The sequence below is a fragment of the Cimex lectularius genome, unplaced genomic scaffold (genome assembly GCF_000648675.2).
Source record: "Cimex lectularius strain Harlan isolate CLEC.00 unplaced genomic scaffold, Clec_2.1 scaffold341, whole genome shotgun sequence".
Taxonomy (NCBI): Eukaryota; Metazoa; Arthropoda; class Insecta; order Hemiptera; family Cimicidae; genus Cimex; species Cimex lectularius.
In genome coordinates, this window is record NW_019393064.1 from 184,859 (window position 1) to 196,968 (window position 12,110).

Here is a 12,110-nt window from a genome sequence, read left to right on the forward strand (position 1 = left end):
AAAAGCTGAAGTCTATAGGCGGAGGTCGGATGAATATGGATGATGCGATAAGTCCTAAGTCCGCAGGGTTGGCATTGCGACATATGGCCTGGCGTTATCGTGAAGAAGAATCGGCCTCTTACCGTTTTCCAATGCTGGACAAAGACGTTGCAGTTTTCCCAGCATTTTGTTAATTTCTTGGCAGTTGTGATAGTTTCACCATAATTCAGGAAATTATAGTGAACAACCCAGTACACTACCAAACATTCACCAAAGCCATTTTTGGGTGCAGATTTGGTTTCAAGAAGTTTATTGGCACTTCATCCTTGTCCAACCACTGACCAGTACGCCTCCTGTTATCGTACAATCGCTATGATTCGATTGAGAAATGCATCGTTGTAGTGGCGCAACAGAAGAGTCGAATTCTTTTGGCTTCGGTTAGTTTGTGCAGTACCACTTGTCGAGCTTCTTTCCTTTCTGCACCAGTTTGCTCCATATGGCGAACAACGGTTGAGTGGTCAACACTAAGTTCCTCCGCAAATTCCCGTGTTTTCTTTCTTGAATTTTCTTCAATCAACGTTTTGAGTTGGTCGTCGTCCACAACGGAAGGCCTACCGAGATCGAAATCTCCAAGAAGACATCTCTGAAACCATCGCTGCACCGTGCATTCCCTAATGCTTCCCTCCTTCCAAACTATATTGGTGTTACGCGTTTTGGGCCGCACTTCGCCCAAGTTTAAATCCGTACAAATAAATTTGACGAAAATCTATTTTGGACATATTTAATTTCGCAGGTCCTCACTCTTATAAAATTCAAAATAAACTAAAATGTTTTTTATAAAAGATAACAGGTAAAAGTGTTTATTATAATCCATAAATTAGATTTGAGGATTTCTGTTTATATGACAAACACCTGCGAAAATAAAACCAATTTTCAAAACCTGCATTAATTTTACACCAACCCAATACAATAGTATCCACCACATTAAGGCATTTTTGTATATATAACATTTTATATTAAATAAATCACGATTTTAGTAGTTTTTTTTATAATTATTGCTGTTAGTTCTCAGATGCATTTGTTTTTCTTAATTGTTATTTTTACTGGTGGCTCTTGAGAGAAGGCAGCGGTTTCCGTTAGTTTCTATGATTAATAAAACCTAAATCGATACGTAAGAGTCCACGTTGATCGCGGGGATGTTAGCCACCCCTTTCGGTTTCAACCCTCTCCGAACATCGGAGCTCATCCTGAGCCGATCTGGGCAATTAATTTTCCCCTTTGCTACTCCCCGCTCGAGGGAAAAGCAGCGTGGGGCGGGGCGCGGTTAGGCGAGCCGTGGAGGGAGCCACGCCAGATAAACTCAACCGGTCAGTCTTTTACTGTCAGTCCTGCAAGGGATATCACACGCTTTTGCACCATACGTGATATTAAATCACGCTTTTCCATCCAACATCCAACAATCGCACACACTCTTACGGTAACTTATATTAAAACGTGAGCGGACTTCCACCTCATCCCATTTCTGATACATTCAATAAACTTAGTTTCTTACTCCAGTGAGAAGAGCTATTATTCTTATATGTATATATAACTTTAATCTCGGATATGTGTTTTCTCATCATAAATAGTCAATTGGCAACTAGTAAACATTGAACAAATATTCATTAGAGTTCGTGGTCCGATTGACCGAATAACATTTTTCAATTAATTAATCTTTATGTAAGGTATGGGTTGAGATAAAAAAAATCAGTGTCACGAGCGGTATTCGAACCCACGACCCTCGGCTAAATACGCCGGTGCTCTACCACTTGAGCTGTCATGACACTGACGTTTTTATTTCAACCAATACCTTACATAAAGATTAATTAATTGAACAAAAAGTTATTACATTGGCAATTATAACGATACAGGGTAGTCAGCTCGTGTTAAAATTTTTTCCGGCAACAGTGCATCTAAATTGGCGTAGACTGCCATAAACCTTATAATTATATCTCAATCCGTTCAAAAGTTAGGATTTTTTTGTATATACTTAAGAAAAACACGTTTTTTGACTTAAAACCTGAATTTTCTCCACTCTAACCTAACCTTTCCCAACTTTTGTGTTTATAAACCCCATTTTTTTTTGGTTTAGTACATATTTCCTTTTAGATTAGTGCGCTTTTGTTCTAAAAATTGCCAGTCTACTTAGAAAGCAACTGTACAAACATTTTCAAGAAATCGGTAACAGGGCACCTAAAATGGAGTAGAGTGTCGTAAACCTTATGGTTTATCTCATCCTGTTCAAAAGTTACGATTTTTTTAGTGTATGCTTTAGAAAACGTCTAATGTAACTTTTTCCCTACTTTTGTGTTGACAAAACCCCATTTTTTGATTTAGTACCGAATTTCCTTTTAGAATGGTGCACTTTGTTCTAAAAATTGCCAGTCTACTTAGAAAGCAACTGTACAAACATTTTCAAGAAATCGGTAACAGGGCACCTAAAATGGAGTAGAATGTCGTAAACCTTATGGTTTATCTCATCCTGTTCAAAAGTTGCGATTTTTTAGTGTATACTTTAGAAAACGTCTAACGTAACTTTATCCCTGTTTTTGTGTTGACAATACCCCATTTTTTTATTTCGTACCAAATTTTCTTTTAAATTAGTGCGCTTTTATTCTAAAAATTGCCATTCTACTTAGAAAATAACCGCACAAACCTTTAAAAAAAATCGGTAACAGTGCATCTAAAGTGGAGTAGAGCGCAGTAAATCTTATGGTTTTATCTCAATCCATTCAAAAGTTACGATTTTTTTAGTGTATATTTTAGAAAACGGGTAACGTAACTTTTTCCCTACTTTTGTGTTTACAAAACCCCAGTTTTTGTTTTAGTACCATATTTCCTTTTAGATTAATGCGCTTTTGTTCTAAAAATTGCCAGTCTACTTACAAAATAACTGCACAAAGATCAGGCAATTTGGGCAGTGGTAATTTTGGATCAACTACTTTAAACCTCGCTTCCTTACATTACATTTTTAAAAATGTTCAACCAGCTAAAAACTTCAACATTTTATGAGCTTTTCAATATGGATTATTTTGATTTTTTAATGGGCAATTTCAGTTTGAAATTGGGAAAACGTGATCTGGGACGTATCCTGGGAATTAAATGCATGGCCCAAGTTTATCTCTCTTTCTTTCTCTCTCTCCTCTCCCTCTCTTTCTCTCTCTCTCTCTCTCTCTCTCCTCTCTCTCTCTCTCTTTCTCTCTCTCTCTCCTCTCTCTCTCTCTCTTCTCTCTCTCTCTCTCTCTATCTGTCTATCTATCTATCTCTTTCTCTCTCTCTCTCTATCTGTCTATCTCTTTCTCTCTCTCTTTCAATCTATCTATCTATCAGAGTAACTAGCTTTTATTTAGCACACTGACTCTCTCTCTCTCTCTCTCTCTCTCTCTCTCTCTCTCTCTCTNCTCCCTCCCTCCCTCTCTCCCTCCCTCCCGTCCTTCCTCACTCCCTCTCTCTCTTACTCTTCTTTCTCTACTTTTTTCTCTTCTCATTTCTCTTTCTTTCCTTTTCTTCCTTCCTCCTTTTTCCTTTCTCTTCCTTCTTCCTTTTCCCTTTCTCTTTCTCCCTATCTATTCCTCAATCTCTCTCTCCCTCTCCAGTTAATGTGTACGGGTACCCCTTCTGTGTCTTTACAGAATCTGCAAATTGTACTTTTTTTTTTAAATCTAGCAGCGAAATCGTTTCGGTGTGATTACCATTGCTTAATTCCTGTATTTATTATATTTTGTTTAACAAAACTCTGATAGCTCCTTTTAGTATCTCGTCAATGGCGTCAGTGTCCTGGGCACTCAGGGAGGGTGGTAGATTTGAACTCTCAAGAATTTTGGTATTGCCTATCAGATATTATTTGTGATGATATAATTCAATGCCCTGACGTATATAACGTATATCTCTTTACCTTTATACCGTATGTTACCATTGTATTTAATACATTGCGTGAAACTTTGCTTGAAATATATCCGTGTACGTACTCATGGGGGTCTAAATATTTGGTTTTCATATCACATATTGTCCCTGAACCTTCCTGTGTTCTGGATCTGCCGAGGTTTTGAAAATTAAAAACACCCCTTAAAAAAAGGTGAATTTCTTTTCATTGAAAGCCTAAGTAAAATGTTAATGTTGATCACAACTTGTTATCTCAAGCAGGCAGACTTGTTCAACACAGCCTACAGATGATAAAAGCCGATTGATGATATTTTGACATCGGAAAACTTCCATAATGGGTTTCTAGTCTGGGCCCATTCAGACCAGTGGGGGCAGATGAATTGCGGACAGATGAATAGGCATGAGTCATTTCAGAGATCATCAAACCGTAGAGACACAAATTGTCATTTATCCCTTTGGCTGGCGTGAAATTCAAACGAATATATTTTTTTAAATTTATCATATATTCTGAACCGGTGGTGCTTTCCTTTCGGAATATTGTTGCCTGCAAACGCGGAATAATATTATAATAAAAAAAGACTTATTACAACAAAAATTAGCGACCAAGACCCCAAACTATTTTTAATATAGAAAAACAGCCGATTGTCACGACTGTCGACAGGAGTAAATGTGACTTGAAGGCTGTTAAGAAAAAGCCGATATTTTGTTTTAAAAAGTTTCGAGCGTCTGGGTGTGTCATAAATCTTGGAACGGTAGCACAGCCGAAAAGTTTGTCCGATTTTTCCGGTCCGCGGTTGTGTTCTCGCTATATGTCACAATTATTTCGTAACTGCTGTGAAATTTGAAAAACAAATCTATCCAAAATCGTATTTGAAAAAACACCAATTCTAACATTCTGTTTAAAACGAGCAAATATAAACAAAAATACCTTTTAACAAGGTGGGCATTTTCGAGTCTTGAGAATTTTTTTGCAGGATAGACCCACTAACACTCTTTTACAAAACAATAAAATATAAGAAAAAGTAGAAAGTAACACTGATTCTGATAATTCTGAAAAAACGGGGGGAAAAGGGAAGGAAAAATAGCAAAAAATGGAAAACCCATTTCGAAAATTTAGATCTACGAAGAAATAAAAAAACAGCTGCATTGACAATAAACAGTAAATCAGTGAATAACAGCAATTCTTATAAGTGAATTTTCAACAAATCCTGGGTAAAAGATTGTCAAACCTTTTCTCGAAGAAAAGGTCTATCAAAAAAAGGAAAAACAAGAACATTGACAAACAAATCAGAGAATAACACGGATCCTTACAAGTTCTTTTTTAAAAACAATTCATTAGTAGGAAAGAATAGACCTATTAAGGAAGAAAAAACCGATACATTGAAAAAAAAAACGCAGAGAATACTGATTTTTGCAAGTATGTAAATGGTCAAGAAACAGTTACCAGTCCGCAAAAATATATTTATATAAGTTATAAAATTGACTTGAGATTTATTTACTATATATTATTAAAGTTTACAATTAACACATAAAAGTGAATAACAATGAATTAAGGTGTTTTTAATTGAGATAAAAAAAGTCAATGGCACGAGCGGGATTCGAACCCACGATCTTCGGGCTAGATACGCCGCTGCTGTACCACTTGAGCTATCGTGACCTCGATCCACTCGGACACCAACTTCCCATCTCAACCCCACCTTTTGAGTTCAGTTGAGATGGGAAGTTGGTGTCCGAGTGGATCGAGGTCACGATAGCTCAAGTGGTAGAGCAGCGGCGTATCAAGCCGAAGATCGTGGGTTCGAATCCCGCTCGCGCCATTGACTTTTTTATCTCAATTAAAAACCTTAATTAATTGTAATACATTAATTGGTCTAGCGGACCACGAAATTAGTGAATTTAAAGTGAATAGCTTATAAATAGCTTGTAAAATAAAATTAGGACGAGGTCGTGATTAAGTGATTATGTCCGAGTCTGAGTCCGTGTATGAGTCTATCTTGAAAAATGGTGGGAGAGGGTCTAATATAGCCTCGGTAGAGTTGCTGAGTCTGTAGGATCTATTATGATAACAGAAGCAGCCGTTGCGGATGTAACTCCTCCACCTCTAGTTGGGGAATTTCCCTGGAAATTCTTGAATTTGGCGGATTTCATCATCGGGTAGCCGGTGAAGTCTGTTGTCATCTTCTGGAATCGTGTCCAAGCCATGGTGGTGATTAAACTCACTGCGATGATCAACGATGATTGCCAGATTGCTGGAATTCATTGCAGTTAAGAAAACGTTGTTTTTACGATCCACGATGACTTTGGATAGTGTGTTTTGCAGACTTAAGTCCTGAATATGTACTTCGAACTTTGACACCTGAGTGAGGTGGAAATTTAAATCAACGTTTGCCAAGATATTTGGTTGCCCGGAGGATCTAGACTCGTGTTTCAGGTGTTTTCATCGATATATCATTTGACTGTTGTTTGGATTGATGAGGAAGACTTCTTGTAGTAGTTATCCTCGGCGATGTCCTGGTCAATGATTTTTAGACGTTCTCCTGTGGGGAAAGTTGCCAGATACTGGTTGATTTGTGGTATCCATTCCAAGTGGTTGTCAGATATGTCCACAGTTGTGTAGCTTTAAAGTTTTGTACTTCCATTTTCTAGCAGGTTCAATTCACATTGAGCGTTTGTGTAAGTTATTTAATCAGAAGAGCAAAAGTGCATATACATATTTTTGCGGACTGGTAACTGATTCTCACAAGTAAATTTTCGACAAACACGTCTTTTTACGCGACAAAACAATTATGAACGAAAATCCATTTCAAAAAGGATAGATCTACAAAGTAACGAAAAAATGAAAATTTGAAAACAATTTAACGAAAAAGTAGTTATTTGTTAATCTTTTTATGTAAGATTTTGGTCGAAATGAAAAGTTAGCGTCACGAGCGGGATTCGAACCCATGACAATTTCCTTTCCTCCACGACCTTTTTATTTCCACCAAAACCTTACATAAAAAGATTAATTAATTAAAAGTAGTAATTTGGCCAATAGATCACTAAATATAATGGATTTAATAAATAAAATGAAGTATAACTTCACTAACAGCTCTCCGCGACCACTTCATATGTCGCCGAGAATCGAATCCTGATTACACGACATTTGAAAAATGACAAAAAGGAGAGAAAATTCGAAAAGTAGGTTGAGATGGGGAGTTGGTGTCCGGGTGGATCGAAGTCACGATGGTACCAAGTGGTTAGAGGAGCGGCGTATTAAGCCGAAGATCGTGGGTTCGAATCCCGCTCGTGACGCTTTTTCATTTCGCCCAAAACCTTACATAAAAAGATTAATTAATTGAAAGTAGTAATTTGGCCAATAGACCACTAAATATAATGGATGATTCGTGAAGAAAAAGTAGAAAATAACATTGATTCTCACAAGTAAATTTTCGACATACAGTTATTTCTGCGAGAGGAAAACCTTTAGAATAAGTTTCAATCAATTAATCTTTATGTATGGTTGAGATAAAACACTCAATGTCACGAGCGGGATTCGAACCCATGACCTTCGGCTAAGGTGTTGCTTGGTCAATCGGACCACGAAATCTAATGGCTTTAGAATAAGGAAGGAAAAACATCTTGATTTTCAAAATAATGAGAGAATAACAGATTTAAAAGAAATTCCAAAGAAACGTTCATTAACACGAAAGAAAAATTAAGATCTCGAAAAAACGGTTCTGGGTTCGAATCCCGACCTAACCCTTGGAATTTTATTTGATATTATGTGTAAAAAGTATTGTCAGATGGTTCTGACCCCTCGCCCGCGACACTCAACGGATAGTATGATAGGAATTAATTTACTTTATTGTAATTTAAAATGTAATTGTAAAAATTGTATTCGTAATACACAATTTAATAATGTCAACATATCCATTTTGTTATCTTTTTTTAAACATAAATTGCAAATCATAATGATACTTTGGTATTGTAATTTGCATGTAATGATACCAGATATCCTACGATAATAATTATTAAGTGAACTTAAGTGAAGTTTACCTTGCTCAATTTAAAATCTGAATTCATCAATAATTTTAGAAAATTAATAAATTCAGTGTAAGATTAGAACAATAAGACCAGTGAATAATTCAACCCTTGATTACATTTTCATGTTTAAGAAGATAAATTTCGGTATTGTTGTTTCCTTTGCCAGACATAATTAAAGCTCAGCTACCAAACCAAATTTCATATTTAATTAAATTAAAAAGACCGGGACTGTGTGCTTTTGTGTTTAGACCGATCGTAAATTTCATTGAACATCCGTAAGCGCCAGGGCCGAGGGGTGCCAAATTCTTAGTTGTTTGTTTTTTAAGAAATTCTCGGTTTGTATCGTTGCCAAGGCGTTGGTTCTTTTTTCGTACAGGTCCGTTTCCAAATGGCTGTAATTCGACAATCCGAGTTAACATTAATAAAAGGCCACACTCCTGCCCGATACGTCCAAATTCGTCCATTCGATACAATTTACATAATTGAAATGGTCCGTTTCCTTTCTGACACGTTCTGCGAGCTTGGCTATCATTAAGCCTATTTTAACTTTTTATAGGCATTAAGCAATACTAATCGTCTTTTGCCATCTAAACATGAATATGTCGATATATTTTTATTACATTAAATCATTGAAATTTTTTATAAGAATATTTACGAAATGTTCTTCAAACTGCTCTGAAGAACGAAAAATTTTGATTGTTAGAAAATTGATTCGTTATGGCCAGTTATGTCAGTTGATCGACTTAACTTTATTGCCGTAAATAATTTATAATGGCCTAGTTCCTAAAATGCTTTCGATTCCTAAACTGAGAAAAATTTGAAATCTCTACTCCAAATTGGAACTGAAAAATTTCTATTAACGATCAGCTCAAGTCTCATCGCTTTTGTTTGTGACAACGTTCAGCTAGGCTTAAAATTTTGAGTTTCTCTTATTTTTAACAGGAAACCTTCTTTCCCCTTCCCTAGTTGTGTAAGCTGTTGTTGGGTAATTCGAGTTGAAAGGGATCAAGAACCGGTTTGTATATTGTAACTCCAATGTCGATCCGTTCTGTCTGCTATCACAACCCGATGCCATCTGCACGGCGGATGTCCTTCGCACAAACAAAATGGCATTATAACGCTGTACTAGTTAGTTGAACTTATTTATGTTACAGAGATTTAAAAGGTTTTATTTCGTAACCTGGGGAACAAATGAGGAATTCTCTGAATAAAAATGAGTATTTGAAAAACACGTAGTGTTTATTTAGTTCCTTTCCCTTTCAGGAATGTTGTAGATAAATTTGCCATCGATATGACAGATGCAATTTAAACTAAACTTGTTTTCGCAATGTGAAAACGTTATGTTAACAAAGTTAAAACAGTTTTTGTGGTTGAATCGAATCCTAGTGAATGACTTGCGTAGATTCCGCCCTCAGAAGTTATGAATGGTGTGCGTTTGGCTTCCCTTTGATCCATGGCGATTTTCATTTGTTATAAAGAATCCACTTTTCACTCTCTTTGGCTAACATATTATTGCGTTTCTTTATAAAAAACGAACGATGTTTCCTGCGAATTAAATTGAAAAAATGAAAATTATGAGGCAATCTCACTAAATCTTCTCCCTTGCCACAGAATAGCTCCATTATTAAAACATTTCTTGATCTAAGTACAACAAAGTACAAATTAACAAAACGACATCGTATTTAGTCGAACGCTTGTTCGTTGTAGCACATTTTCAACTAAATTTTGCGCGTCAATAACAAAATTGTGGTGTATAAACGAAATTAATTTCATCAAATCTTCACGGCGTGCCACAGAATGGTTTCGTTATTGGCGAAATCATTTGTCGATCTAAATATCAAAAAAAGTAGAAATGAGCAAAATTTTTTTCGTATTTACTAAAACAAGCGTACATTGTACCAAGTGTAGAAAAGAATTCGTAATGGGCGACGAAGGTTCAACAAATTTTGACGCGTCATTAACGAAATTATGAGGTAATAATGCCAAACCTTTTTATAAACTTAAAAAATAAGTTCTTTCAATTAATTAATCTTTATGTAATGTTTTGGTTGAAATGAAAAATTTAGTGTCACGAGCGGGATTCGAACCCACGACTCAATACGCCGCTGCTCTAACCACTTGAGCTATCGTGACACTCCAGTGGTTAAAGCAGCGGCGATTGAGCCGAGGGTCGTGGGTTCGAATCCCGCTCGTGACACTGACTTTTTCATTTCAACCAATACTTTACATAAAGATTAATTAATTAAAAGAAGTTATTTGGTCAATTGGACCTTGAAATATAATGGGTTTAATAAAAAATAAACTAAAATACTTATCATCTATAGTTTCATCTATTCATGGTTCACGATTTTTTTTCGCCTAAACCTAATATTAAAAAAGCTAAAAGAAAAAGAAAAATCTTGTTGATTGAAACTTTTAATTTTCATGAACGTGTCACACCTTAGCTGAAGGGAACAAAATTATGCCGGTTCAGCAACGATTATGTGTGGCAAATAAGACGGACATGGCAAATACATCCACAGTCCACGAGATTTTTTTTTACACATTCAATAGTAAATTGGAAATATATTTGTAAATATGACCAGCGGTAAAAAAATATAGCACTAAATTTGCGCGTAGTACCTTTAACACATCTGGTGGTATATCAAAAACACTTTCTTCCTTTTATTACACATCTCAAGATAATAAACATACCTGTAATTTTGTTTTAGAGAAAATTTACGTTGTTGAGGTTTCGTTAGAGTGGTTTTGACCTTGTTTGTTTGACTCACGTTCCGTTGTTGGGCACGGTAGCATTTTTGTTGACTCACAGACTTGGTCCTCAGTACACGGTGATCCTTTACGCTACGGTCAGTAATTATGACTCAAGCCAGTGTACCACATATTCACCATTCATTTTTTTTCTTTCCTCCCCTCGTTGTCCCCTTTTTAACATTGTTTTTTTCGTTTTAGAGGCAGTCCACGCAAACGAAATCCGTCGAGTGAACACACATTCGCCATCACATGATAGAGGTAAAAGATACTTCGTCACCATAGTTATTTTCACGTTATTTTAGATGGATTATCTCGAGCTTTTTGTAACTTACTATGTTTACGTCCTCTTCTTTACATGGGTTGTTAAATTTCTACAAAATGTGTTGTGTTTAGTGACCGTTAGTCAGTGATTATTTGGAGATCGTGAAATGCAGTCTGGTGTGAGGTAGGTTTTAGAAAAATATTTTCTTTATCGTGCCAACGTTTCGATCTTTATTGAGATCATCTTCAGGGCCTGGGATTTATAAACATTGTTCAAATTTTACAAATACATGTGGGGTCTGAAAAAAATGAATTTATACAATGCCAAAAAATTTTAAATAAAAAAAATGAATTTGTACAATGCCAAAAAATTTTAAATAAAAAAATGAATTTATACAATGCCAAAAAATTTTAAATAAAAAAAATGAATTTATACAATGCCAAAAAATTTTAAATAAAAAAATGAATTTATACAATGCCAAAAAATTTTAAATAAAAAAAATGAATTTATACAATGCCAAAAAATTTTAAATAAAAAAATGAATTTATACAATGCCAAAAAATTTTAAATAAAAAAAATGAATTTATACAATGCCAAAAAATTTTAAATAAAAAAATGAATTTATACAATGCCAAAAAATTTTAANGATTTTCCGACGCCAGGACGTGATATCTTTCAAAATCGATAAAAAGCGAAATTACTCTGAAATGGTTGAGAATCGGACCATGGACAATATGAACTTTTTTGTTCATTTTAGGGTGAAGAATCTACTGGAGAAGTTTGTAGCACGAGTAGCAATTCACCCTGTATAATGATAGATAATTTTAGATTAAAAAAAAATGAATTTTTACGATGCTAAAAATTTTAGATAAAAAATGAATTTATACAATGCTAGAAAATTTTGGATTAAAAAAATGTTTTATACAATGATAGAAAATTTTATATTTTAAAAAATGAATTTACAATGCTAAAATTTTTAGATTTGTGCGTGTGTGTGTGTGTGAGAGAGAGAGAGAGAGAGAGAGAGAGAGAGAGAGAGAGAGAGAGAGAGAGAAATCGGCTTCTTTTTTTATAAAATTTTCTTGCGTTGTATAAATTCATTTTTTTATTTAATTTTTTTAATCTAAAATTTTCTAGCATTGTATAAATTCATTTTTTATTTAATTTTTTT

At 35.1% G+C, this 12,110-nt stretch overlaps 1 protein-coding gene across 1 annotated transcript in view; it reads left to right on the plus strand.

Moving 5' to 3' along the window:
• The first annotated feature begins 1,410 nt into the window (after positions 1–1,410).
• LOC106673135 (F-actin-monooxygenase MICAL3) overlaps positions 1,411–12,110 on the plus strand; it is a 73,008-nt gene continuing 62,308 nt past the window's right edge. Inside the window, exons 1-2 of the mRNA XM_014405133.2 lie at positions 1,411–1,456; positions 10,876–10,935. The gene's annotated coding sequence lies outside the window, so the exon portion shown is untranslated. The remainder of the gene's footprint in view (positions 1,457–10,875; positions 10,936–12,110) is intronic.